General features: G+C 37.6%; 1 protein-coding gene and 1 long non-coding RNA gene across 3 annotated transcripts in view; one reads left to right on the top strand and one right to left on the bottom strand.

The window, feature by feature from the left end:
- Positions 1-19,073, bottom strand: part of NLGN4X (neuroligin 4 X-linked) — a 182,501-nt gene extending 163,428 nt beyond the window's left edge. For both annotated transcript variants that reach the window (XM_065074099.1, XM_065074104.1), the window contains exon 1: positions 18,660-19,073. The gene's annotated coding sequence lies outside the window, so the exon portion shown is untranslated. The remainder of the gene's footprint in view (positions 1-18,659) is intronic.
- An 87-nt stretch (positions 19,074-19,160) lies between these two features.
- Positions 19,161-22,742, top strand: LOC110358830 (uncharacterized). The gene is made up of 2 exons (XR_010474058.1): positions 19,161-19,332; positions 20,158-22,742. It is a non-coding gene; the product is annotated as an uncharacterized LOC110358830 (long non-coding RNA).
- Positions 22,743-24,265: the final 1,523 nt, after the last annotated feature.

Genomic DNA, 24,265 nt, shown 5'->3' with positions numbered 1-24,265 from the left:
CAGAGCTTTTTGAAGTCAATAACAGTCCTCATGAGATCATTAGAGTGCAGAAGTTGGTCTAAGTATCCATGTCTAACAGGTGCTGTCTCATGCTTGGCTGCAGCCTACTGACCACATAATTTTGGGAGAAAATTCTGACAGGACATAGGTAACTATACTCAGCGGTAGCTGCTAATGGAAAATTATAAATCACACCCAAGAGCATGTTTGTGACAGCAATAACTATTTCAAGTACAGCATTAAAAAGAAACATATTTTAGAAGCCTCTTGCACAAAAGCAAAACTGCTGCTATTTTGCAAACCACAAGACCAATTATACCTCAAGAAGCTGATGATATACCATGAGTTCTACAGAGAAACAAAGCAAACTCTGACCATGCCAACATATATCACATCCTATTAATACATTGTAGCACTGTGCAATGACAACAGTCCAGCCCTCAGAAGTTGAAGGACTTCCTGCCTGTGCAAAGCACTCAGCATCTGGAGGGCTGAACAGAATTGCCATGTCACTGTGCTCCTATGTGTAGGGTCCAGCTTTCCAAGTAACTTGGAGTTACACATTGCACAGTGCTGGAAAATATTTGTAGAAGTACTACTCTGAGTGCACATAGATTACAGAAAAATGCATGTGCAGTCAGTATTTACAGGGAGGATAATGATGAAGTGTAAGCTCACATCAGGTAACTAAGTGGTCTGATTTCCAAAAGCTTTGGAAAACTAACACCTCGTAAGTCCCCTCTGGTGTCAAACCACTGCAGCAATAAAATCCTTGTTTTTCTTGGGCACTGCAAACTCCAAAGGTTGTGTATGTGTATTTTTCAAAAACTAATTGCCTATTTGTAGAAAATTTTTCACCATAGGTAACTACACAAACAAAGATGTTCCGCATGCAAGTAAGCATTTGAAGTTTTTATAAATACACTACTCTTCCACTAACACATAGTCTATATTACAAACACATAAAAGCATTGCAGTTTACAGCACTTTTTCATTTTTTTTCTATTAATCTGTTTAAGATGCAATTGAGACTCATAGATGGACAAGTGATAAGTGCTTTTGTTGTAGTCATCAGTTGGTTTTAGTTAATTATTAAATTATTAAACCCCCTCACTAAAGAATAGGATATTATGGCAAAAGCTTATTGTTGTTTACTAATAGAGCTCTTAACTTTGCATTATGTCAGATGAGGCCTTAATTTTTTTTTAATGTTATTATCAGAAGTTCAAACTGAACTTGAGGTAGTGATAAAAAATCCCTTCTGTAGAAAACACAAATCTAACTCCTTTGAAAAGAGATTCTTGTTATGTAATCACTTCCAAACATATAGACAGGAATTGTAACTATCTGATTATCTATGCACGAAGAAATGCTGTTATTTCACTCAAGAATCCTACTGGAATATATGCCTTCACAAAAACAAACCTCCCCAGCTGCTCTTCAAGAGACAGATGTTCACAGTAAATGAACTACTACAGATGGTCATTTTTTTTTTAGAATTTGAGTTTCAATTTGGTTATGGGTTTTTTTTTGTTTGTTTGTTCAGTTTGCTGTGTGTTTTGTTGTTGTGGTTTTTTTTTTAATCACTCACTTGAAAAAATAGGCAATTCATAAAAGCCATTCAAGATCATCAAGTGGATACATGCAATCTTTCATTTGGTAATAAAAAATAGCAAACATTTAAATGAACTGAAGAATGCATATACATTATTTTTTACTAGAACTTGGTTTTTTTAATTTGAAAAATGTTTTTTAACATGAGTTTCAATTAAAAAAAATATCCAAACATGTCTAATCCTTTAGCCTTTTTCATTTGAGAAATATTAACTGTTACTGCTCAGTTGAGAGACCTATGCTGCAACAACCATTCTATTAATTCTTCCCATTATTGGTACTATTTTGTAAAATTTGGAAATAGAGTTGAAGTATTTCTTATTAATTGGAGTTATATAGCATGCTCAACTATGGTTACACATAATGAAGCTCGTCTTTTGCTTCCAAATGTTCATTTTGCAATTAACTCACAATACCCCCCTAGCCACAACCCCCCGTAAAAAAAAAAAAAAAAAAAAAAACACCCCACAAAACCACAACTTTAGGATTTAGAACGTTCAGGATTATCTAGAAAGGGAAACTGCCATGTTTATTGCTGCTTTTGAGTATTTAAATTTTATGCCTTGAATTAAATACATTTAGGCAGGCAACTCGTAGAGATTTTCTTTCTGACAAACCTATGAAATTTCCAGTGATATTATTGTAAGCTTAGTCCAATGTATGTTTTCTGCATTGCACTTTGCCACCCCCAAAAAATTCACCGATCATATCCACTGTTTTCTGCTTAGTAAAACTCTCAAAGGAATAAGTGATGGTGGTCTGAGTCCCTAAACTTCAGCCACAGGAAAACATATCCATTATAATTATTTCCAATAGATGTTAATCTTATCATATTTTTTTTCACTCCTTTTAAATTCAGAATAATTGAAAATCTTATGAAGCATCTTCACACATTTTTTTCAAGAGTATATATCACTGAGAATATACTTGTAAATAATTAACATAAAAAATACTCTCTTTTATCCATAATGATCAACACACATCATAACTGAGTAGCTTCTATTTTTCACGTATGACTGAAGCCACTGAATGACAATGTTGGATGGAAGAACGAAGTTTCTTGGCACCAATAACCCACAAAAAACCTGTGAAAAACCTGCTACGATGCAAAAGTTCAAAAAGGACAAGTCTGATCATTCAGGCCTCTGATATGCGCAGTAATAACCTCAAATTAAGGCTGAAGCCTGGACTCTCAAGTATATCAGACAGCTAACAATTTCGCACCTTCATAAGGAGAATGTATTCAAAAATGACACAAATGGTCAAACGTCAAGAACTCAATCACCGTGAAAAGAGAAGTCCTTTATTTTAAAAGGACATCTATATCTTTCTATAACAGAAATAACAATAAATCAAAATTGTACAGGATCTTTGCTCCAGAAATAACACTGGTATCTCAGACAAGGCCTTAGAACAGGAAAGCCAACAGCACACATTCTGTGGAACAACATAACCTGACCAAGATCACACTTGCTTTCATTGATCAGTTTTCACCTGATCAAATGCATTTATTACTTATTAATCACATTAATCACAAGTGCTTAATCTCATTCTAAAGAAGACCTTAAAAAAGTTAAATCGCATCCCACAGATCTTATTTCTTCACAGAAATTGCAATGACAGCCTAGAATAACTAGTTTGCACACAACTGCCTACAAGTAGACCTTTGTGGTATGCTGGATGAACCACCTTAGAGGGGGCTCAAGCAAGATCTTTCTTTAAAAAACTTTAGAAAATTTTACCAAGGAACTGCCTGTATTTTTAATGATCCTACCAGACAGTTAATCTGGTCAGCATTTGGTAGTATCTAGACTGAATAGTAATAAGTGTTAAGCTCAGTTATTTTTTTCTTATATATAAGCAAAACCTACTGCATTTCAAAGAGATTCATAACCATGGTACTGGTTTTCAGTGGCATCTGTGCTTAACTAGCTAGCAGAAAAGACTGATTTAGGAAGTCAAGGACACTGGTAGACAGATAGAGCTCTTACTGATCTGATAGAGCTATCTTTGAGACAGTGATGTTCATTCACCAGGAGGGAAATCACTGAAATCCAGAAGCTGTTTGTTTCTTTTATAATCTTCTTCACTGAACCAGGTATAGAAAAAAGAAGTCAGTGTAAAATTTTTGTCATACAGCTCAGCGTATCTGAGAATTAATTGATTATCAAAAATATGTGGGCCTAAAACCAAAATATATTCCTTCCTAACTCTCCTAGTTTGTGTAAAATATTCAATAGGTATTTGAGAAAAGTTTTTAAACACAGACTTAATGAAGACATACACAGTTCACAGTGGGAAACTGTGTAGCAGCCCTGTCCACTAATGAGTGAGGCGTACAGTAAAATAAAGGGGTGGTTTTTGTGTTTTGTTTGTTTGTTCATTTGTTTTTTTTGTGGGGTAGGGAGTTGGTGGTTTGGGTTTTTTGGTGTTTTCTTGTGCAAGTGGGAAGCTGGGAGAGAGATCATCAGTTCCAGTTCTTGGAACAGTCCAGAATCTACACAGTCATACCTTCATCATTTTACATCAGCCAACATCTAGGAATAGCTAGTCTGAGACATCCAGACACTCAACAACCAATATTATGGACTACTAAGAAACTTTTGCATTCCTTCAATGCATATTTTTTTCAGGAAAGAAAAGCTTAAAGATGTCATAAAAATAAATGTGCCACTGTTCACATTAGTTTAAAAGACTGAATCAGCTGATATCCAGCTCAAGAAATTCTGTGGGCATCGCTGTTTGCCTCTACAAAAGCCAAAATCATCAAGGATAACTGTACTCCCTGTTGTGGTACCTCAGCTTCCCATGAATTTAGCCATCTGATCCTGCAACATCACTCCTCAAAGCACAGTCTTCTGAATGTGGCATTTCTGGGAATAGCACCAAGATATGACAGCAATCACTGTATGTGTTGTTAATGCCTGTGGCTAGATTTTGTATTTTGGAATACCTCGAGGCATTGGGTAATGTAGATATCGGGCAATTCTTGTAGTGATTTACAAAGTCATAGTGCATCGAAATGTACCATGGCAATCACTGCTTGATAAATGATGTAGCCTTAGGAAAAGAGGACACCCTTCTTTCCAAAGCATACATAATGAAATACTTGAAGTTGTAAGGGGATACAAAGTCACCTCATACTTTGAAACAGTGTACAAACAAGAACCGGCTCTAGTTCTATGAATACAGCAAAACATAAGTAAATTAATATTTTTGTCTTAAAATATCACTACATATTTTAAAAATAAAGGTATTATACTTACATGCTATGCCTTTGCCTAGAGCAAGCTAAACAAACAAAATGACCCTTGAATTTCTCTCGATTCTTCCATTTTTGAGAAAAAGGCAATATTCATAATCCTAACCTACATCTACATGATCCTAATTTTTATCTCTGATTTTAAGTGATCTAATAACAATTTTTGATTCCTGAGTGCTGTTGATGCTTGTTTTGCCTTGAGTATGCTAGCTCGTCAGCGTTAGTAATCCCAAGGGTCTGCAACTTGCACCTCTGTAAGCTTTCCACGAAGCCTTAGTGTCTGTGTTTTCCAGTGCCTCCATAGCAGTATTTTTCTTTTTCCCTTGATATTCTAAAACATTAGGTTTTGTGTTGTTATTCTCACAGTCTTGCAACTGCAAATCTCAACAGTTTTGTTATGGTAGGCATCTGTGGCAACAACTAGCCCTACACTACCCATCTTCCCATACCTGCTTTCCTTCCCTTTCTGTTTTGTTCTGGTTTGGTTTTTTGTTTGTTTGTTTGTTTCCTTTTTAGACTTTATAATAGAGAAAACCTAAATATAGTCCACAGCAAAATAGATTATAGCCTCTTAAATATTTAGTAAATACTGTCCAATAATAAATTTGAGTAACTAACACGCAACACTTGAACCTAAAAATTACTGCACTTCAATTAGCACTAATAGCATCAGGAATCGAAACAAGCAGTGGGAATTTTCACATGGCCTCGAGTGTACAGTGTGAGTGGAGAAGCATGGCAGAAAAACCCCCATCAACCTCATCATCTTCATTGTTTTCACCTGCTCGCCTGGGACTCCCCACTAGTGCCACTGTTTTTCCTGGCCTGCCAATGGGGAGAGTCTGCCCTTTTCTTTCTTCTCTCCCATTTGATTCCTATTTTTCTTGTATTTTCTGCTTGAAGTAACCTTCATCATTAGACCACACTAATAACACACTGTATGTAAGCCAGTCCCAACACCCTTTGTGTGACAATACTTATCAAAATCTAGAATGAGCATTCTTTCCCGTGTCTCTAGGTTGCTGGCCAAGGAAAGCAAAAAGAGCCAAAGTCAATTTATTACCTTCAAAGTGGTGGTGGATAGGCCAAAGTGACTCCTGGTGTGACTTTAGTTACAACCAGATCAGAAAACCCAGAAGCATTTCCCAGTCTGAGTGCTGGAGCTATATCCTGATTCTGTATTTGAGCAAGACTCATATTTTCACCTTCTCCTCTCCTTACCAAAATGACCACCTTGTGTATTTCTGAAGCAGGACTGAGTGGTGTTGCAGGTTTGGGGTTTTCTCAGTCTAGGTACCTGAAAACCATTTCTGCTCCTACAGAATATAAGTCAAATCAAAACTAAACAATCAGGAAAAAAAAAATAAAAGGAAAAAAATAAAAAGAAAAAAATAAAGAAGAAAGAAAAAGAGGAAAAAAAAGAAGAATGAAGAGAGAAAAAAATAAAATAATAAAAAAAGAATAAATTATTTCTCTGTTCCTCCCCTCACAAAAAATACCTTACCCTATTCTCAAATAACATAATAATGTAGACAAATCTAGATCAGTTATCTTTTTTCTAATCTGTTCCTTTTTTTTTTTTTTTTTCTTTTTTTTGGGGGGGAGGTGGGGAGGGGGAAATGTCCATGCATTTGCAAATAAAGACAAAATATTTTCTACAAAAAATGGAGTTCTTCAGCCAAACTTTTTATCAATCTTCTCTAGAAAACTACTTCTGGGCTGAGATATCTCCTTACATAAAATTCAGTGCTTATTTATTCATAGAAAGTATGTACTATAAATGACCAATCCCAGTGCATGTCAGAGCAGAAAAAGAAATTGGTATAAGGTAATAAAGTAGGTTGCAACAGATATTTTCCTCTTCCATTTCATTTTTCATCCTCCTGTACATGAAATTTCTACCTATCTGAACACAAAATCTGAGCACATACTGAACGTTAACATGGATTTGGAATTCAAAACATTTCCACCTGACTTTAAATTCTGATAAGACAAAATCCTCTTGTTTAACAAGAATCATCTAAAGAGGATAAATAAATTTAAAAGATACTTTTATCTCTAAAAATCATTTGCTTAAGTACTAAGCCTATTTACACATAGTAAAATGTACATCATGTTCAAGAATCTAATTTTCACCACCTCCTGTCATTCACCTCTGTCCTCGTCTTAACTTTTCAGAGTCACAGTGTCAAGGAGGTTAAAGCAGTTACATGAATTTGTGATGGACCATTTCACTCACATTCACTAGGGCAAACATAAGGGACTAGCTGGTAAACAATTTACTCCTCAGAGAACAAGTTCTTCTCAGCCGAGAAGAGACTCCTGCCAAATTAATACATTAAATGATGAGATGTTAGCTGCAAAAGGAGGAGAAAAATCCTGGAACCTGACTATCATTTTTCAAGCACTAAATCAATACTTCTAGACTCTCATATATTAGGCACAGTGCCACTGAAGACAATGCTATAAACCAAAGCAAAAAACAGTGTTGATGACATCTTAGTCATGCTTGTAATCTTTTAAATAAACCGTTCACAGCAAGTGAAGAAAAATGGCTCTTGAAAGTGATGATGTAAACATGTCCATTTGAGTGTATTGGGGAAGCTTGTTTATGAAGGACTTGAAAGGAAGGCTAGTATTCTGTATATGCTGAGGAAAAAAACTCATTTCTTCTGGGTGCTTTATATCTCACCAGTATTTTAAAACATGACATTTGGGGCTAAAGAGAGGTACATCAATTCTATTTTCTTTTAAAAAGCGATCAAATAAAAGGTTTGTAACTATGGAATTTAACATAGACATAAGGTAATGCTACAGTAACCCCTGCGCAAACTCTTCAACTAATACATTATCATCTTTGAGTGATGTATAGGAGTAGGATGAAGATACATTTTACTCTAATTTTCTTTTTTTCCCCCCGTATATCAGTGACAGAACCGTCAAAACCCACATAGTCGTTAAGCCTGTCCTTATATAATCCCAGGTAAATTTTTCTACATTCTGCATGCACTTCGTTGCAAGATGAATTTCTCTCAGGAACTGCAGGTTAATAGCAAAATTTGTCACACTGGAAAGAAAAAAAAAAAAACACAAAACCAAAACAAAACAAAAAACCAACAACAACAAAAAAAAAACAAACCAAACCAAACCAAACCAAACCAAAACAAACAAACAAACAAAACCAAACACCACTCAAAAACCCCATGTATTTGAAACTAAACAGAAAAGATAACTTACTATAATTCTTTGGAAAAATGGGATAAAAAGAAACAAACAATCAATCCTAAACAGAAATATATTCACTGATGATACCACTGGATTTAGTTTCCTCAAAAAGCATTGGTGATATTTTAATAAATGCTTTATTTGGACAAAATATATTTTAAAATATTATTCAGAAGAAAACAGACTCAATTTCAATCTATATCCCTACAGAGTGCTGATGATACTAAGAAATCTATTTTTATCCTGATTCATATAGTGAACTTCTGATATATTGTACCCCTTCAGCCTAAACCAAAGTCTCATGTCCAAAAGCGTGACCTACGCTTGTAAGTTTGCCTTGACTCATATCCCGCTATTATAAGCTCTCCAGAATCCAGGATTTTAATTGTTAGTCCTATTACTTCTCTACTCTTTATACTCTAGTATGTCTACTCTCCCTGTGTGTCATCTCTGCATTCTTATCCTTCTCTCACATTCTCATATTGTTTCTTTAGTGAGCACCCTGTGTTTATTTGTTTTGAGACTCTACCCCAACTGCAACTGAATTCTTACCTCATCCCACTTGCTCTTCTACATTAATATTTTTTTTCTGTGAAAGTTAATCATGCTAACCTTCCTTTGAAGATGGTAATCTGTCTGCCATTAATTGCCTGTTTACAGTCTCTGACTGGGGTGTGTACCTTGGAGTGATAAGAAGTAAGCAAAGGAAAACATCACACCAAGTTAGGGATGGTAAATAAGAGAAAGGTGGTTGTGTCATATAAGAAGCATCCTCATCTTGCACAGAAGAAAAGCTAAGAACAGGAATATGCAGTCTCCTCATGTTAGACAAAATTTTGCTTAGCGCTTAGCTTTCAGGAGTGAAGAGGTAAAAGTGGTGTTACATATGCTATCATTGCTGTTAAGAAACCCATTAATTTTCTTCCAAAATGGAACTGGACCATCTCTCCAACATCCGTCTTGACAACTCTGGCTCAAGACAGTGCCTTCTCCAACTTTACCAGCTTTGGTTTCTCTTGAACAAATCAGCTGTAACTGGTTTCAGAAAACAGTGAAGTATCAAGCCTAACCAAATGGCCACGCTCCAGGGGCAAATAGAAACTAAAATCTACCACAGAGGATGTTTCTGTGAAGTGCTACGGTCCAGTGATCATTCACTCATACACAAAATGCAAGATTTATCTAGCTTTCCATTCATATCTAGCTAATAGCCAAAAGAATTCAACACACTACCAGTATTACAACTGCTCCCATCTCCTGTACTTTCTCTAGCATTGCTAATCTAACTTTTATATTACTAATATAACTCCTATTGCCAACAAGAAATTCTTCACAAAATGGCACTCAAATTCAGCATAACAGAACTGCTAATGCAAATCGCTCAAGAGATAATGGGGTTTTTGCTTCAGCTACTGAAGCCGTCATCATCATATTGACCACTATGACACCTTTAATAAGTTGTGAATGGAAGAAAGCACTTCACATGACCTTGGATGTTAAGACAAAAATTACAGGAAGAAACAGACAGACAGACAAACAAACAAACAAAACAAACAAACAAACAAAACCTTGCAGGAAAAGCAGAAATAAATAAAATGAAAGTTTCTAACTATATGTTGTAATTTTTGAAGCCAAAACTTTTAGACAAAATAGATTTCTGCGGGAGGACTGTTCACCAAAACATCTTCTTTCCAAAGCAAACAGTGGAATGAAAATACAGACTGACAATTCCAAGGAGAAGCATTTATTTGCTACACTATAGTGCAAAGAACATGGGCCTGCTCTTACAGGGCTCTTTGCTTGTCACTCAATGACCATAACAATTCAATGCAAGATAATGGTACATGCTAACTGCACCATTAACCCACTGCATTTCAGTAACATCTCACTTCTATAGCAAGTAGATCAGGGCAAGCAAATCAATGCAGCATGCCCTTCACAGTCCAGTAGTATAAAATATCTCTCTGGCCCTTCTAATCTGCTGTGTTCCTTAAATATAAGTGCCAGCTGCTTGCACTATCAAAGTCCTAAAGCACTGACTGTATCTGAAACATTATCTATACGTAAAGATGACATCAAAGCAATACAAATACTAAGCATTTATCTTCAAAAGCCATAATTCAAACACTGTTCAGCTAGAGGATCTTGAGAAAAAGACATAACAAATGCAAGATTAAACAAAGTAATGTATTTTCTTAATAACTGTTGACCTGTTCAGACTGAAGCAATAAGTCCTCCTATCCTGCACTATAACTTGGACACCTGAACTAAGACAAAATATTATCACAAGCACAAAATTAATATGCTAGCTCTTCCCTGTGGAGGTCACCTCCAACTCCAAGATTAATATCCAGTTATGCCAACTGCTATTATTTAATCTGTCAAAACCAGTGGATCTGCATCATCTGTCCCCCAATTCACCACCTGCACATTGGAAACTACACACACTGAGCATTTCTAATTCAAGCAGCAGAAATACTACTGGCTGTGTTAATATGAATTCACAGCCACAGGCACCACAGCTCATCTGTCCAGCTGTGCATAATTTGGAGAAAGTTCTACTTCCTCGCATGCTATTGTGTACTAAGAACTTATCATTTGCTTTCATGTAGATGATGTAAAGTGCAGTAGGAAAACATTATAATAATTACATTAGTGACAGAGATGTATTTGTCTTGAGACACTTAAACCAACAAATCAGTTACTATTTAGTTGACTGAGAAGCAACACTCTGATTAAAGTTCTCTTGAAGCACCGCATTGAACCATCTACTTTAAAATTTGGATGAAAGGAACATTTCACACAGCAATAACTCACTAGCTGCTTCCTCTTGTTGCTGCTGGAATACTCTTCTTAACTTGCCTGAGACATCCCATGAAATCCAGATATAGCCCTATTACTTTACAGACTTCAGAGAGTTTTGGTAATGGCAGATGTGCTAAAGATTCACATGGGTTTCAGCTCTTCTTCCACGATTCTTCTGGAATCCAGGAGAGAATTTTTGCCCTTTTTGCCACAATAAAATAATATTGTCACTGTAAAATAATGTTGAAACCTACGCTTCAGAAACAGTACAATTGAAAATACAGGGAGATAGTGTAATGGAACAGTATTACAAAGCTAGTATGGAGATAAGGCAAAAAATGTCTCTTCAGCACAGCCACAGCTAACAAGACGACTGCATAAAAGGTGTACAAACTGGACATGTGTACTCCATCAGTTTGGTTACCAACTTATACCCAGCTTCTGTTGAAAACCAAATCCAAGAAACTTCAGGAAGAAATCACCGATAGTAACAAGTCTGTGCAACCATTTGTCTCTATAAACGCAGTAACCGACAGATGAGTTGAGACAGTACATGCTCCTACAGCATCTAGGATACTTTTCTAGAATGTATTATCATCCATACTTATAACAAGGAAAGAATGAAGACGCATTACTCTTCAGAGTCTACTGTTTTTTTTTTTTTTATTTTTGAAAGATTTGAAAGCATTTTCATTAGCAGAACTGAATGTGAAGTTGACAGAAAACTTTTACGTTGCATGACGTTTTCAATTCTATGCAAATACTCCATATAATTCTGTCCCAATACCACTTACTTATAGGACTTGACCAAAAGCCTTTTGTAATTAACAGGAATCTTTGCACTAAATCCAACAAGACATGAACCCATGACACTAATCTGTCAATGGTCTGTTAATCTTGGTCCTGTTCCAAAAATCTGCTAATATTACTAGTCTATGCTGCTTCCAATAAGAAAATGAGTAAAAATTTGCTGTGTGTTAGACAGCATATGGTTTATATCTTATATGTTCTCACATGAATAATATATAATTGAAAAAAACAGATCTGGACTCTTTCACAGCAGACCAGAAAAGGTAGAATCATATCTCAAAACACAAATATATTCCTTATATAAATTTCAGGTAATTTGCAACATGTTCTATATATGCCCAAATACTTAAGAGATATTTCATAGATAAGTAATATAAAGTGGTGGAGTAAAGCAGTAAAAAGAAAGGAAAGTTTTATTTATTTTCAGAAAAAAAAAAATCTAATTAATAATTTACTACTGATAAATTTTGAGTAATTCCCTGCCATTTTTAACAAAAGATCTCTGCACACTATGTGCAAACAACTTTATTTAACAGATGAAAAGCTAGTTAGCATATCTATTTTGCAAGCTTAAGATTTATGGAAATCTTAAAAATTAACTAATACCAGGACTACAAAAGCCATCATGAAATGAAGATACAGAAATAAACATGAAGAATCTGGTTCCATCCCAAATTCTTTATTTCAAAATGAGGCTATCATCTTTGTCCCTGTTTTATTACATTTGGATGGAGAGAAAGTACAACTTTTATATAGCAGAGGTCAAAAGTATGACATATAAGGTAGTTTTTGTTTATTGGAATAGAACAAATAGGTGTTTGGAGATGATTACTTCAGAGTATGTTTTTGGAATTAAAAATGCCAAACAGAAGAGTTATTGAAGCTCAGCTACTTACTTTCCACCAACATTCCAAAGCACAAAAAAAATCCTGTTACAGATAATACAATTAATTTATTTGAGCCCCCTCTGTAGTATTTCTAAATAATTTTTGGAAAGAACAGTTGCTGCCATTAATCTGGATATTTTTTCACTAAGGGTCCAAACAAACTTTAAAACATAAAAAACTTGCTTGCCAACCCAGAGATGTCTGGCAACAGTATCACAAGATTACCACATGATGGCACTGATCAACATGGCTGGTCAACCTGACTTGGAAAGACCATTAATTTGACAGCAACACTACAGAGCACAATCCAAAAGCTTGAAAACCTGTTCCTTCCAGGTCTGTACTGGGCCTGTAACCAACCTAGACACTACAGCAATAAGCATTTTCAAAATAATCAAGCGTTAGACCTCTTCAAGCAGCATTTCATGACACAAATGCCTGTTCCTGATTGTCCTCTTCCATTTCTGTCTGTACTAGACCTCTCCTAAATGACAGTGATTACCACCACTTGGAGGGCAAAGGAAAGGTCATACCTCAGGGCTTATTTGCACTGAGAAGCAGTAGACTATATATTTTTGCCTACTGCAATCAATAGCTGCAAATCTGAAAGGTACTGTTAGATGGAAGTTTGCTACCATCGAAACATGCCACAACTATTTCATCTGTCATCTATTATGGTGAAATATTGAACTGGCTTAGTCTCAATGATTTGTGCAACTAAATTTCAATATTATTTTTTATTTATTATAACATAAACTCATATACAAGTAAATAAAATGAGCTAATTCATTCTATATGTGAAATCCTATCAGCCACTGCAGAATTAGCTATAATTGACTGCTGGCTAAACTAGGAAGGAAAACAAACATTTTATTCTACAGATCTCTTATATAGTTACATTGTTACATCTAATAAAGGAAACATTCTTTAGTATGATTCTATCTCAATCTGTGCAATATTTAAAAGGAGTCTCTCTATAAGCAATGAAAAAGAATTCTTTTAAAGGAAAATCTTTGAATAACAGTAAATTATGACAGCTATGTACTCCTCTAGTTTTCACGGTGAACTGAATCCGTCCACTGTGATACTGTCTCAAATATTTTGTTCTAGTAAGAGTCCCATTCATTTTCAAAGCTTACCTCTCTTGAAAGACTCAGTCTCCCCATAAAGCTGCAAATCTCAGTGAGCACATAAATAACAGCAGAAAGACAAGCATGGAAAATTCTAACCCTTTACTGAAGCTAGTCAGTGGCACTCTTTTACTGAAATACGTCCTACAACACTAAGTGGTGTGTGGGCTCAGCACAGAAGACAACCGAAAAAAAGAATCATACATTGTGACATCAGTGATTACAATTTATTTTTAGATTATTACAGCACAAATCTGAGCATTCCTAGCTGGGGATCATTCCAGCATGTGGTCATGCATTCAGTTTGAATTAGCTGTGCCACTGGTAAAGCCCCACTGAAGATCTCACAGGAAAAGCTTGTGTTGTGTGAGGGCTGCTTCTATTCAGATACTTATACGAGCTGTGCATGCAAACCATGAAGTCACGCTGTTTCATATACAGCTTATTTTTAATGTCAAAATTCAGAAAACAATCTTCATTAGTTTACATTGGTTAAAGAGAGATAAGCTTGTACGTAACATCTGCAGAACAATTTCCTACCTTTTTAATTTAACCACTGCAAACTGTCCAAACTGTCTGTAAACTGTATTTTTCCATTTTCTCTTCTCTACTCTTAAAACCATTTTCAAGTTGTGAAAAGTTGATTGGCATTGTGCTCTATCTCATTGCAAATAATTTTCCAACAGTATTATCGATATAACTTGTTTTTCCTTCACTAGATATCAAGGTAATTTTTTTTGTTTGGTAGTTGGAGGTTTTTTATCAGTGCTTTCTTTTTATTTTTTTTTTCCAAATCCAATCTGGGGACTACTAAAACAAACACAATGAGAAGAAGAGAACTATTAAAAGGTGACAGAGTTGAGTACATAACCCTGTGAGGTGTGAGGATCGAAATGGCTCACAGCATAAATGCTTTACAAACATTGCTTGAGAGCACCTGACTTGAACTGTTGACAGAGGATGGCTGCAGTTGGACCTGAGAGCCTTATATTGATTTTTGCAGCTCACGTTTATGTTTTGGTTTTATTAGATTTCTTTTTTTTAAAAAAGAAGACTCACAGCCTTATAATTCAGCGCACATTACTAACCAATCTTACTCATGCAGAAGAGATCTTGAATCTCGATGACAAGTCTTCAAGTGACAGAATGACTAAATTATATGCTGGTTATAGTATGATGCTTATTCCTGTCCTACCCAGGTGGAGCTGTTCCTGACACTATGTGATTCAGCCATCAAATAGCAGCATGAGTGTTTGAAAGGCCAAGAGGAGGCTGTATTGAGAACCTGTCAAAAACAAATGTGCAAACCTCTAAGCAACAGTCAGTAAATATTCCTTGAATCACACTTTTGATAAAAAAAAAAAAAAAGCCAAACAAATCCTTGTTTCTATATGGTATCTTTAATACAAAGCTTCAGTTAAACAGCTTTTCTTTCTGCCTCTTGCCTTCATTTCTACATGACAGCTCTTCAGCTGATGGCTGCTTATTAAGACTGACAATTTTATCAAATGTAAAATTTGTCAGGTGAATGATTTGCCCAAGAACATGGGATCAGCTAAAAAGATAAAAGTTGTTGTAAGAATAAAAAAAAAATATAGGATAGCACAGTGTCTCCAGTAAACCTCCTGTTTTTTTCACTTGTCCTAATTTAATCGAGCTAGCCTGTTTCATTCATGCTACAAGGCTTGCTTTTGTTTCCTTGAATTGTGATGTCTTTAAAAGACATGACACTTCATCATTGACCACTGCACTTTGCTGATCAAGAAGAAACATCAGGAATTTTTGAATTTGCAGTCTACATATTTGTGATACAGCACTGCATTTTAAAACAAAACTGGGCAAGTAAATACTCGTTACAGAAATGCAGAAGGAGGAAAATGTATTCTATTGTCTATGCAAATGTTTTCCAGTAGAGACCAAATGTAAGGGCCATTAAATTCAACGAAAATTAAAAAAAATAAAAATTAGCTTCTCTTCAGAAACAAGGTGTTTTGGATGCCAAGCTGAATTTCTGTGTTAGTACCTGGTAGAACTTAATAGGTTGTGTTTGCACACAGCATACCAACAATGCTTGCAACTATATGATACACAGATGTATGAACAGAGGAGAGAACAACAGCTGTGTTTATACACAAAGGAGTAATAATTTCAAGATGATAAAAAGTCAAAATTAAATTTCATCTCATATTATTCTTAGAAAACTGCATGCCATCATGGATCTTGCTGTTTTGAACTAGAAACTGCATAGTATGTTTTCATGTTCTCAGTCTTTAATGATTCACTGGAATATGCTTCATAAGACAATGGGCACAACCCCCTACTATAAGCAAACCCCCTACTATAAGCAAACCCCCTATAAGCAAAAAATATTTGTAATGTCCTGCCTTAATGCACGTCTATATAGATGCTACCTATATAGAAGCTTACATAGGTGATATTTACAGATCTAAGATCAAATGCATATTTTGTAAGTAAAATGAAAATAAAATGCAGGGTTCATTTGAAATATAAAATCAGCTCACTTTTACAAAGCCAAGTTGTGTTCTTATCTAGGAATTAAAATTAGTGGAAATAATTACCTCTTAGAGTGCCAGAAACATTGTTTATTTCTTTTGTGGTAACAGAAGATTTATACATCTAATAATTAATAAACTTAATTTGTGTCCCATAGGAGGTGGACTGTTGCCCTTCCATTTATGAGATATCTAAATTAGCAGTTATATTTTTGTTTTAGAAGGAGAAAAAATCAGTGATTTCCATTTTGGTGTAACTGTAAATTCACCCAACTAAGCTTTGCTTACTGATCACCTGATTCTAAACATATACACGTATGCCCTTAACATTATTAATAATGTAAAAACAAAAATCAGTCTAGAATTTTATAGGCATTTGCTTTCAACAGTGATCGAATATGCCTAATGAGCTGTTTTGGAGTTTTTGGTTGGTTGGTTGGTTGGGTTTTTTTTTTTTGTGATGGTGGTTTGTTTTTAAATACAAAACACCCAAACTTACATGTGTATCTGCCATCCTTATGACAAGCAGTACCTCCACAGAGCCCACAGATGGAAAAAGCTGAACACAGGCACCCTGTGCCACAGTTTAAATACCCATCATCCGCCTCTGCTCACGCCATGACCGAGGCTATTACAGTTCGGACTGGCGCACTTCATCACCCAGCCACGCACCGAGGCGCTCCTTCGCATCCCAGCCTGCCTTCGACGGGAGTTTTGCGTCCCCACCTCCGATCCCGCACATCTTCCCACCTCCCCGCTCCCATCCGCAATCCGGATTAAATAAATAAATATCTTAAGACCGCACTGCTGGCTCTCGGGACTCTCGCAGCGCTGCCACCGCGGCCGCGCTTCGCGCCGGCGGGTTCCGCACGATCGCCGAGCGCCGCCGGGCGCGGGACGGCCCCGCGGCGGGGCGCGCGGCGCTGCGGCGCTGCTGGAAGGCCCCGCACCGCCACCTGGCGGCCGCGCCCCGACACTGCCGCGCCCGCGTCCCCCGCAAACTTCGCTCCCCCCCGCACGCAGAGCACCCAAACCGGTCAAGTTTCCCGGCCGCGCCGCATCTATTCTTAGCCCCGCTCAAGGCACGACGGCGGGACACCCGCCCCCCCGCACCCCACCGCAGCGCCTGCGCGGGGGCGTGCCCTGCCTGCCCCGACCCTGCGCGCCCGCGGAAATGTGTGTGGGGTGGGCGGGTTGAACGGCGGCTGCCGGCGTCCCCGCTCCCCCCCTCCCCGCCGCTGTCTGACGGACGTCCATCAGAACCGCTGCAGCGGGGCCGCCCCCGCTCCCCGGGGCGGTGGGGGGCTGGCAAAGGCCTTTCCCCTGGGGAAGGGGCAAAACCGCGGCGGCCGCGGAGGCGCTTCACGCCGCCAGCCCCCGCCTCGCCCGCCCCCGCCCCAGCTTTGCAGAGAAGCCGATTTACTGTCGAGCTGGGGGTGGGAGGAAGTGTTGGTGGTGTGTGCCTTTTTTTTTTTCTTTCTCTTCTTCCCACACCCCCTGCTACCGCTCCGCGCACGATGACTCTCCCCAGTGCCAGTCCCTGCTCCATCACGTGCAGAAACCGCTGCCCACCACAAAAGCGGGCATTTTACCCCAGCCCAGGAAAGGAAAGAAAGCAAGACAGAAATAAAGAAAAAAAAAAAGAGAGAAAAAAAAAAAAAGAATAAAAAGGAAAACCAGCCAAGGAACAGCTAAAGCCAAAGCGGGTGAACCGCTTAATCCAAGAAGAGACAAGATTTCCTCTGAACAGCCGCCTCCCTTGATCTCCCCTCCACCCCCGTCCCCTTTTGCTATTTTATGGTTGTGGTGGTGGCGAGGGAAGTGGTTAACCAAAAACCTACGTGTTGGTTTCGTGTTTCCCTGAAAACCACAAGCGCACACAGAGCATGAGGTACCTCTCCTGCCCCTCTCCGCGCTTGCAGGAAACTGTGGCTTTGCTCTTTCTCTCTCTGCCTGTACTGCAGATATTTTTCCCTCCTCTCCTCCACACTCTTCTGTTTATTTGGCTGTAAGGCAGAGCTACTTTGTAAACATCTCACATAGAACCCCAGAGCCTTTCCAAATAGCTGATTGCAGCAAAATGCCTCCAAACAAATTATGGTGCAAGGGGGATATAGGGGACGAGACCGAAGCGGATAAAAAAGAAATAAATTTGCATAAATATGCATATGTGACAATGAGATCGCGTATGATGGAGACGGCAGAAAGAAAGTATCGCTTTATCATGATGGGAAAAGTAAAAGCATAGACGACTGCAGCAAACTGCTCGCCCTTTGCCAGAGTACCAACTGCAACACCTCTGTCTCTCTCCCCCACCCTCATGGAAAAACAACAAAAAAAAAAAAAAAAAAGGAGGGGAGAGCAACAGAAAAAATTAAAATGAACGGTCAAACGGCAAATCCAGTACTCCTACCTTAACACTGGAATAGCTGCAGAAGCATAGGGCTCTTTTTTACACAGCCGGATTCTTTCAGGAAATCCACTCGGGCTATCACGCAGCCGGGGTTATTCACACACGGTTCCTGCTCTCCTTTTTGGAATCCAACGCGATTCGCTTCTCCAAAGGAATGCAACGACCACAAAGGAGCGGGGGGGGGGGGTGGGGGGGTGGGGAGAGAAATTAAAAATAACGGCAAGAAAGACAGCAACACTGGATTTGAAGGAAACTCGTGTTCTCGTTTGTCAGCGACCTACATTCAGGCAGAAAATTCATTGCAATCAATGCGAGAGGGAGAGTTGGGTCTGCGAGTAGGAGCTGTGATTGCCTATGCAGAGAGACCGAGCCGAGGAGAGACTGATCTGCAAGGCAAGGCGAGCTGGGAGAGAGAGGGAGAGGGGGGGAAGAGAGCGGCGGGGGGGAGGCGGGGTGGGGGGGAGAGGTCCAGGCTGTACCAGGCTCTCTCCTCTTGCTATTGGACCAAACTGAATGAAATTTCCAAAGCCGGCAGCCAATAGCTCTCCGCAGTCAGCCCCATCACTACAGAAACCGTATCTCCATCCCCAGCCTCCTGCGAGGAGCGTCGCATCCCCGCGCGAAGCGCAGCGGCGGTGGCAGAGCCCGGCCCGGGGCCTGTGGTGCTGAACAGGTGGGCATTGGCACACGGGGAAGCAAACGTGTGTGTGCGTGTCTGTGTGAGTGTCGGGGGGCATCACACAACTGAGACTGTCGCTCTCCCTGCTCCCTACTCGTTTACAGCAAGTGCAGTTCTTTGTTAACCCTTTAGAGCTGCAGTTTCTACAGTACCAGCCTTTTGTTACCATGTTCACCCGTACGCACTTACATAGAGCTAATGGTATAATTGGATACCAACCGCTGAAGCATTTTATTCCTGTTCCACTTTCTCCTATAAAAAATAGAAAAGTAGACATTTGCTGGATGTCCAACCATTTTAAACAGACTTTTTTTTTTTTTCATAAGCAGACCAGTTATTTAATGTACATATTTTAGTTAGCTAACCACTGTTGTGATGACCAAGTTTAAGGGCTGAAGAGGGGACCCTGTAGTTATTGCTAAGTACTATGACACTGGGTCTGTGGTTCACTTCCTGTGTGTAATTTCAGATTGAGAGTGGTGTAGCAAATATGTGCTCAGGCCTCCAACGCGTATGTCTTGCTTCCCTCCACAGCACGTTCCTTTGATCAGTTTAATAACAGTACTTAATATTACTCAGAGTGCTAGACCCTGAACTGGACCAGGTGAGTACTGGCCAGATTCTCTGAGAACGAAGCAGAGAACAAAATAAAGAAGTCTTGAAGATGTATTCATAATTTGAAATGAAAATCATATTCATGCCTTGATGAGACTTCCTGTCACAAGACTTAGATTAGACTTCCCAAGCTGAGCCTTTGACATTTTCAAATACTGAAAAATAAATAAATAAATAAATAACACAGAATCTCTTCTTTTCTAGATGCCTTGTTTCTACCTTCATGTCAGATCCTCAGAAGAGATCCGATAGTGCTTTGTCTTCTCAAATCTGAATTCTGGCTGTGATATCGGGCTTATCAACCACTTCTATGCTCTGCTGTTTCAAGTGGTAAAGGAATATATACTCTCTGATTTCAATATACTGTCTAGCAGACAACAGTAGGCCTGCTGTCTGTCTGTTCTTATAAAGTGTTTTTTTATGTGGTGAGAAGGACAGTTCCTTTAGCATTACTTATGAAGATATGCTTTGGGTTTGGATGTTATACATCTAAGCACAGATGAAATTCACTGACTTTAAATGTTTTAAGCAATGCAATGGATACATTAAACAGTTAACTTATTTGTCAGTGAAATCATTATTTTTATATTACTTAATTAAATGTTTTGCCTTCTTATTTTAAGTGACTCTAGCAGCAGGTGTTCATGCAAGTGAATTTTACTGCTTTTGTTATTTTAATAATGCACCCAGAATGTGCAACCAATCGTATTGCCTGACTGAGAAACATTTTGACACATTTAGAAAAGATGTCATCTTGCACTGCCATCTGTCCCAAATTTTGCAGGACAGTCTTTATTTTGATGACTGTGTCATGCATTTAACAAGATACTTTTGTGGGACATTAAAGTATGCACTAGTTAATCTGAATCTGAATAATCTGAATAATGATCTCCCACCTGTTGTGATATCATGAGGCAATTTATTTCAGGTTCCCAAAGGATCATGTCTAATGTTTACAACTACTGTTTGCAACTATGACCCGAATATTCTCAAACACAGCAATGAAGTTGAACTTTTCACAGACTCTACACAAGTATATGATCAAGGGATTTAAGTAAAAGGCATTTGGTCAGAACAGTGAAATGTACTTTTCTCATCTTACAACTTTCAAAAAGCTAAATGTACAATTTGGAGCTATGACTTATTTGGGAGGGCATCTGCAGCAATCCACTGCATATTTATGACAGCAAGCAAGAGTCCAGGAGCAATCATTCAGAGAGAAGAATGCCACTTGCTAAGTAACACCATTGCTTCTTACAAGGAGGCATTGTATTCTAGTATTAACCCAACTTGACTCTACTTGTAAACAGTGAAATCTAAAGAAATCACAGTACACAGCAGTCTGACTGAAGACAGGCCAAACTCTGCTGGGTTCCATCCCATGGAACCTTTTTTGTGTCACTCAAACTGAGGCATGATTTGGTCTCCCATGTCCAATCACTGTAAAATTTCTACAAGTTCATTTCTAATTCAGATATAGCATGTTGCATACTGATGCTCAAATTAATATCAAGAAAGTATAGCTGTTTGAAAAAAAAAAGAAAATAAGAAGTACCTCTCAAATTTTGGTGGGTATTTTTTGGTTAGTTATTCATTCCAAACAATTCATATTCAAAATGCAAACTTGAAGCAGGACAAGAGAGACTTTCTACAATTGCATAAACAGCAATTGACTCTTTGTCCCTCCCTGTTGTCTGCTTTGTCTTTTTCCTCAAATATTTATAAAGCAAATGGACTTCCTTTTTAAGCAAGGGTGAGCCAGTATAGTCTTAATACACTTTATGCTGTTGGAACGGGATGTTTCAGTAGCTTAATTGTGTTTACTGAATTTCAAGAAAGAAATTTTTTCCTATGTGTCTTATCTTCTTACAGTTTGCTGATAAAAATTAAAAAGGTTGATCTGTAACTGTTTTTACAGAAAATTACAAAGATTAACAAAAATACTAACCAGAAAATATGCATATATATTTTCAAATTCAAAATTTTTCACTTATAGTAAAATGAAGTGCTCACTGTACTGCTGTGTATGTTACATGCCACATAAAACAGAAATATACTGTAGAGTCCCGCCTGCGTGGCCAGTATGACCATTTCAGAGTAGTGTATTGTGAGAACTAGTACTCATTAGAGCTTCCCAAAGATACAGTGTTTGTCATGATATGTGCCTGCCTTTTTAATTACATCCTAATTTCATTCTCCTTAGCACTTTTTACTAAAAATTTAGTGTTATTTTCACCTTCTCAAAAAGGTTCAAACCCAAAATATTGTAGACATAGATAATTGTACAGACAGATCACCTATTTAGGTCTTTTTTAGAGCACAATAATTTGTAGTTACATGACTTCTGAGATGCAACCTTAAAGTTCGTGGCAAGGGTACAGGCTTTAATAGAGCCAGTGTTTCAGTCTTGGAAGAATAGAAGCAGATGCTGGGGTCTAGACTTACCTGTGTAAAGTCAAAGCTAGAAAATAACTTTATCATTATCTACAGAGATCTTCCATATCATTTAGCTAAACTGCTTCATCAGATGTTCTTTCTTTCTTTGCTTTATTTTGTTTGTTTGTGGTTATTTTTAATAAAGCCATCTAATTACTGTTGTTCTAGAGAATGTTAGTTTTCCATTATAAAAAAAAAAAAGGAAATATTTCACATGGTGAAAATTCTACATAATCTGTGTAAATTTTGCCAGCATATAATTAATCTCACTGTAAAAATATTGTTCCTAACTTGCAGCCTTACAAAATCAAACTTTACTTTGGCTTTGTATATTAAAGTGTTTTTTAGTATTACCTTATTTTTTCAACATACTTACTTTACACATCATGATCAGCCAACCCTCTAGCTTTCTTATTATTGAGACAGATTGGTTTGTTAGTCTTTTACTGCAAGGCAGTCTTTTCAGACTATGATTCATCCTTGCAAGGCTTTTTTCAATCTTCACCATTTATCAATATCCTTTTAAAACTGTAAACTCTGAAATAGGGTGTGGAATTGTTATTGGAGTCATATTAATGCACTATTTTACTTTGAACTTTCATTTTTATTTATACAAGCATCACATTTTGTCTTGACCTCTGTGTGAGCTGGGAACTCAAGCTCCTGGTTGCTAATCACAATTTCAACGTTTTTTCCACAATTTACAAAAATGCATGCTCTCATCTTAAAGTGTGACCTATGTTCCAAGTTTTAATACATATATCATTCTATAAAGAGACAAATTTACAATGCATAGAGGTTTTCTAGTATCTGTGGAAAACTGCTTGGTTGTTATTGTTATTTTTCACTACAGATAGCATTTGCAAATTTTTCCTGCACTTATTGGTTGCTTTCATTGAAATCCTTACTAAGATCTTACATGCTTAACCTTTGCTGATTTTTTTTTCCCATAAGAAAAATAGGATAATAATCGAAAAAAGCTAATTCTTGTTCTGTGAAGACCCTCCTTCAGTTAACAACGTGCTTGTCTAAACTGGGAACTGACTCCTATTCCTGCACACACTCTCTTTGCATTCATAACCATCCAAAACAAGGTTTTTCATTTTATCTGAAACCATACCTAATTAAAGAGTCTAACTCCTAATCAATATCTGACAATACCACAACAGCAGCATTTCTATAGTATGATGTATTTAATATTCAAAATATCACTAAGTCACAAATTAATTTATGGGTTATTTTCATTTTGCATGTTTGGAAGCATGCAAAAAGGATATACAGCATACTTCTGTGCAATACTTTTTGGACAGCTGAAAACTTGCTTTACCCATTGTGTTTGCCCAGAAACCACAGCATCTAATCAACAAAGCAGAAGGCCTAAGGGGATATTTATAGCTGTAGTGACTTAAGACAATCCCTGTGCATACTCATAGCCTATGTCCCTGTTGCCATTTAGGTCTGCGTCTTTGGAGGACAGACAGTTTTATCTTCTCTATTAGGCACTCTACAGGTACAGTGCAATCAGGCTCCTTGACTGCTATGGTAGTTAATATGATTAATAGCATTAAAAAAACTCCTACCACAGGCAAATAGACAAAACCATGTCTCCTTCAATAATAAGCCTAATTATTCCCTGTGCTATATGATTAGCCCATTTTTAAGGATTCATATGGTTAGATTTTGATTCAGAATAATACTTTTGTAGGAATTCCATGTACCATTCACATAAATGCTGAGAGTGCAATTTGCTCCACACACTTATAGAAATCTTGATTTGATCTTGACAAATGTTGTCTGTAACATTCATTGATAAGAAAGATTGGGCTAACCAGAATCTAGTTATTCACCTCTACTTCCTTTCTCTTTTACATTAGAA

Source organism: Columba livia, chromosome 1 (genome assembly GCF_036013475.1).
Source record: "Columba livia isolate bColLiv1 breed racing homer chromosome 1, bColLiv1.pat.W.v2, whole genome shotgun sequence".
Classification (NCBI taxonomy): domain Eukaryota; kingdom Metazoa; phylum Chordata; class Aves; order Columbiformes; family Columbidae; genus Columba; species Columba livia.
The sequence above is the reverse complement of the archived record's forward strand: the minus strand, read 5'-3'. Positions and strand labels throughout refer to the sequence as shown.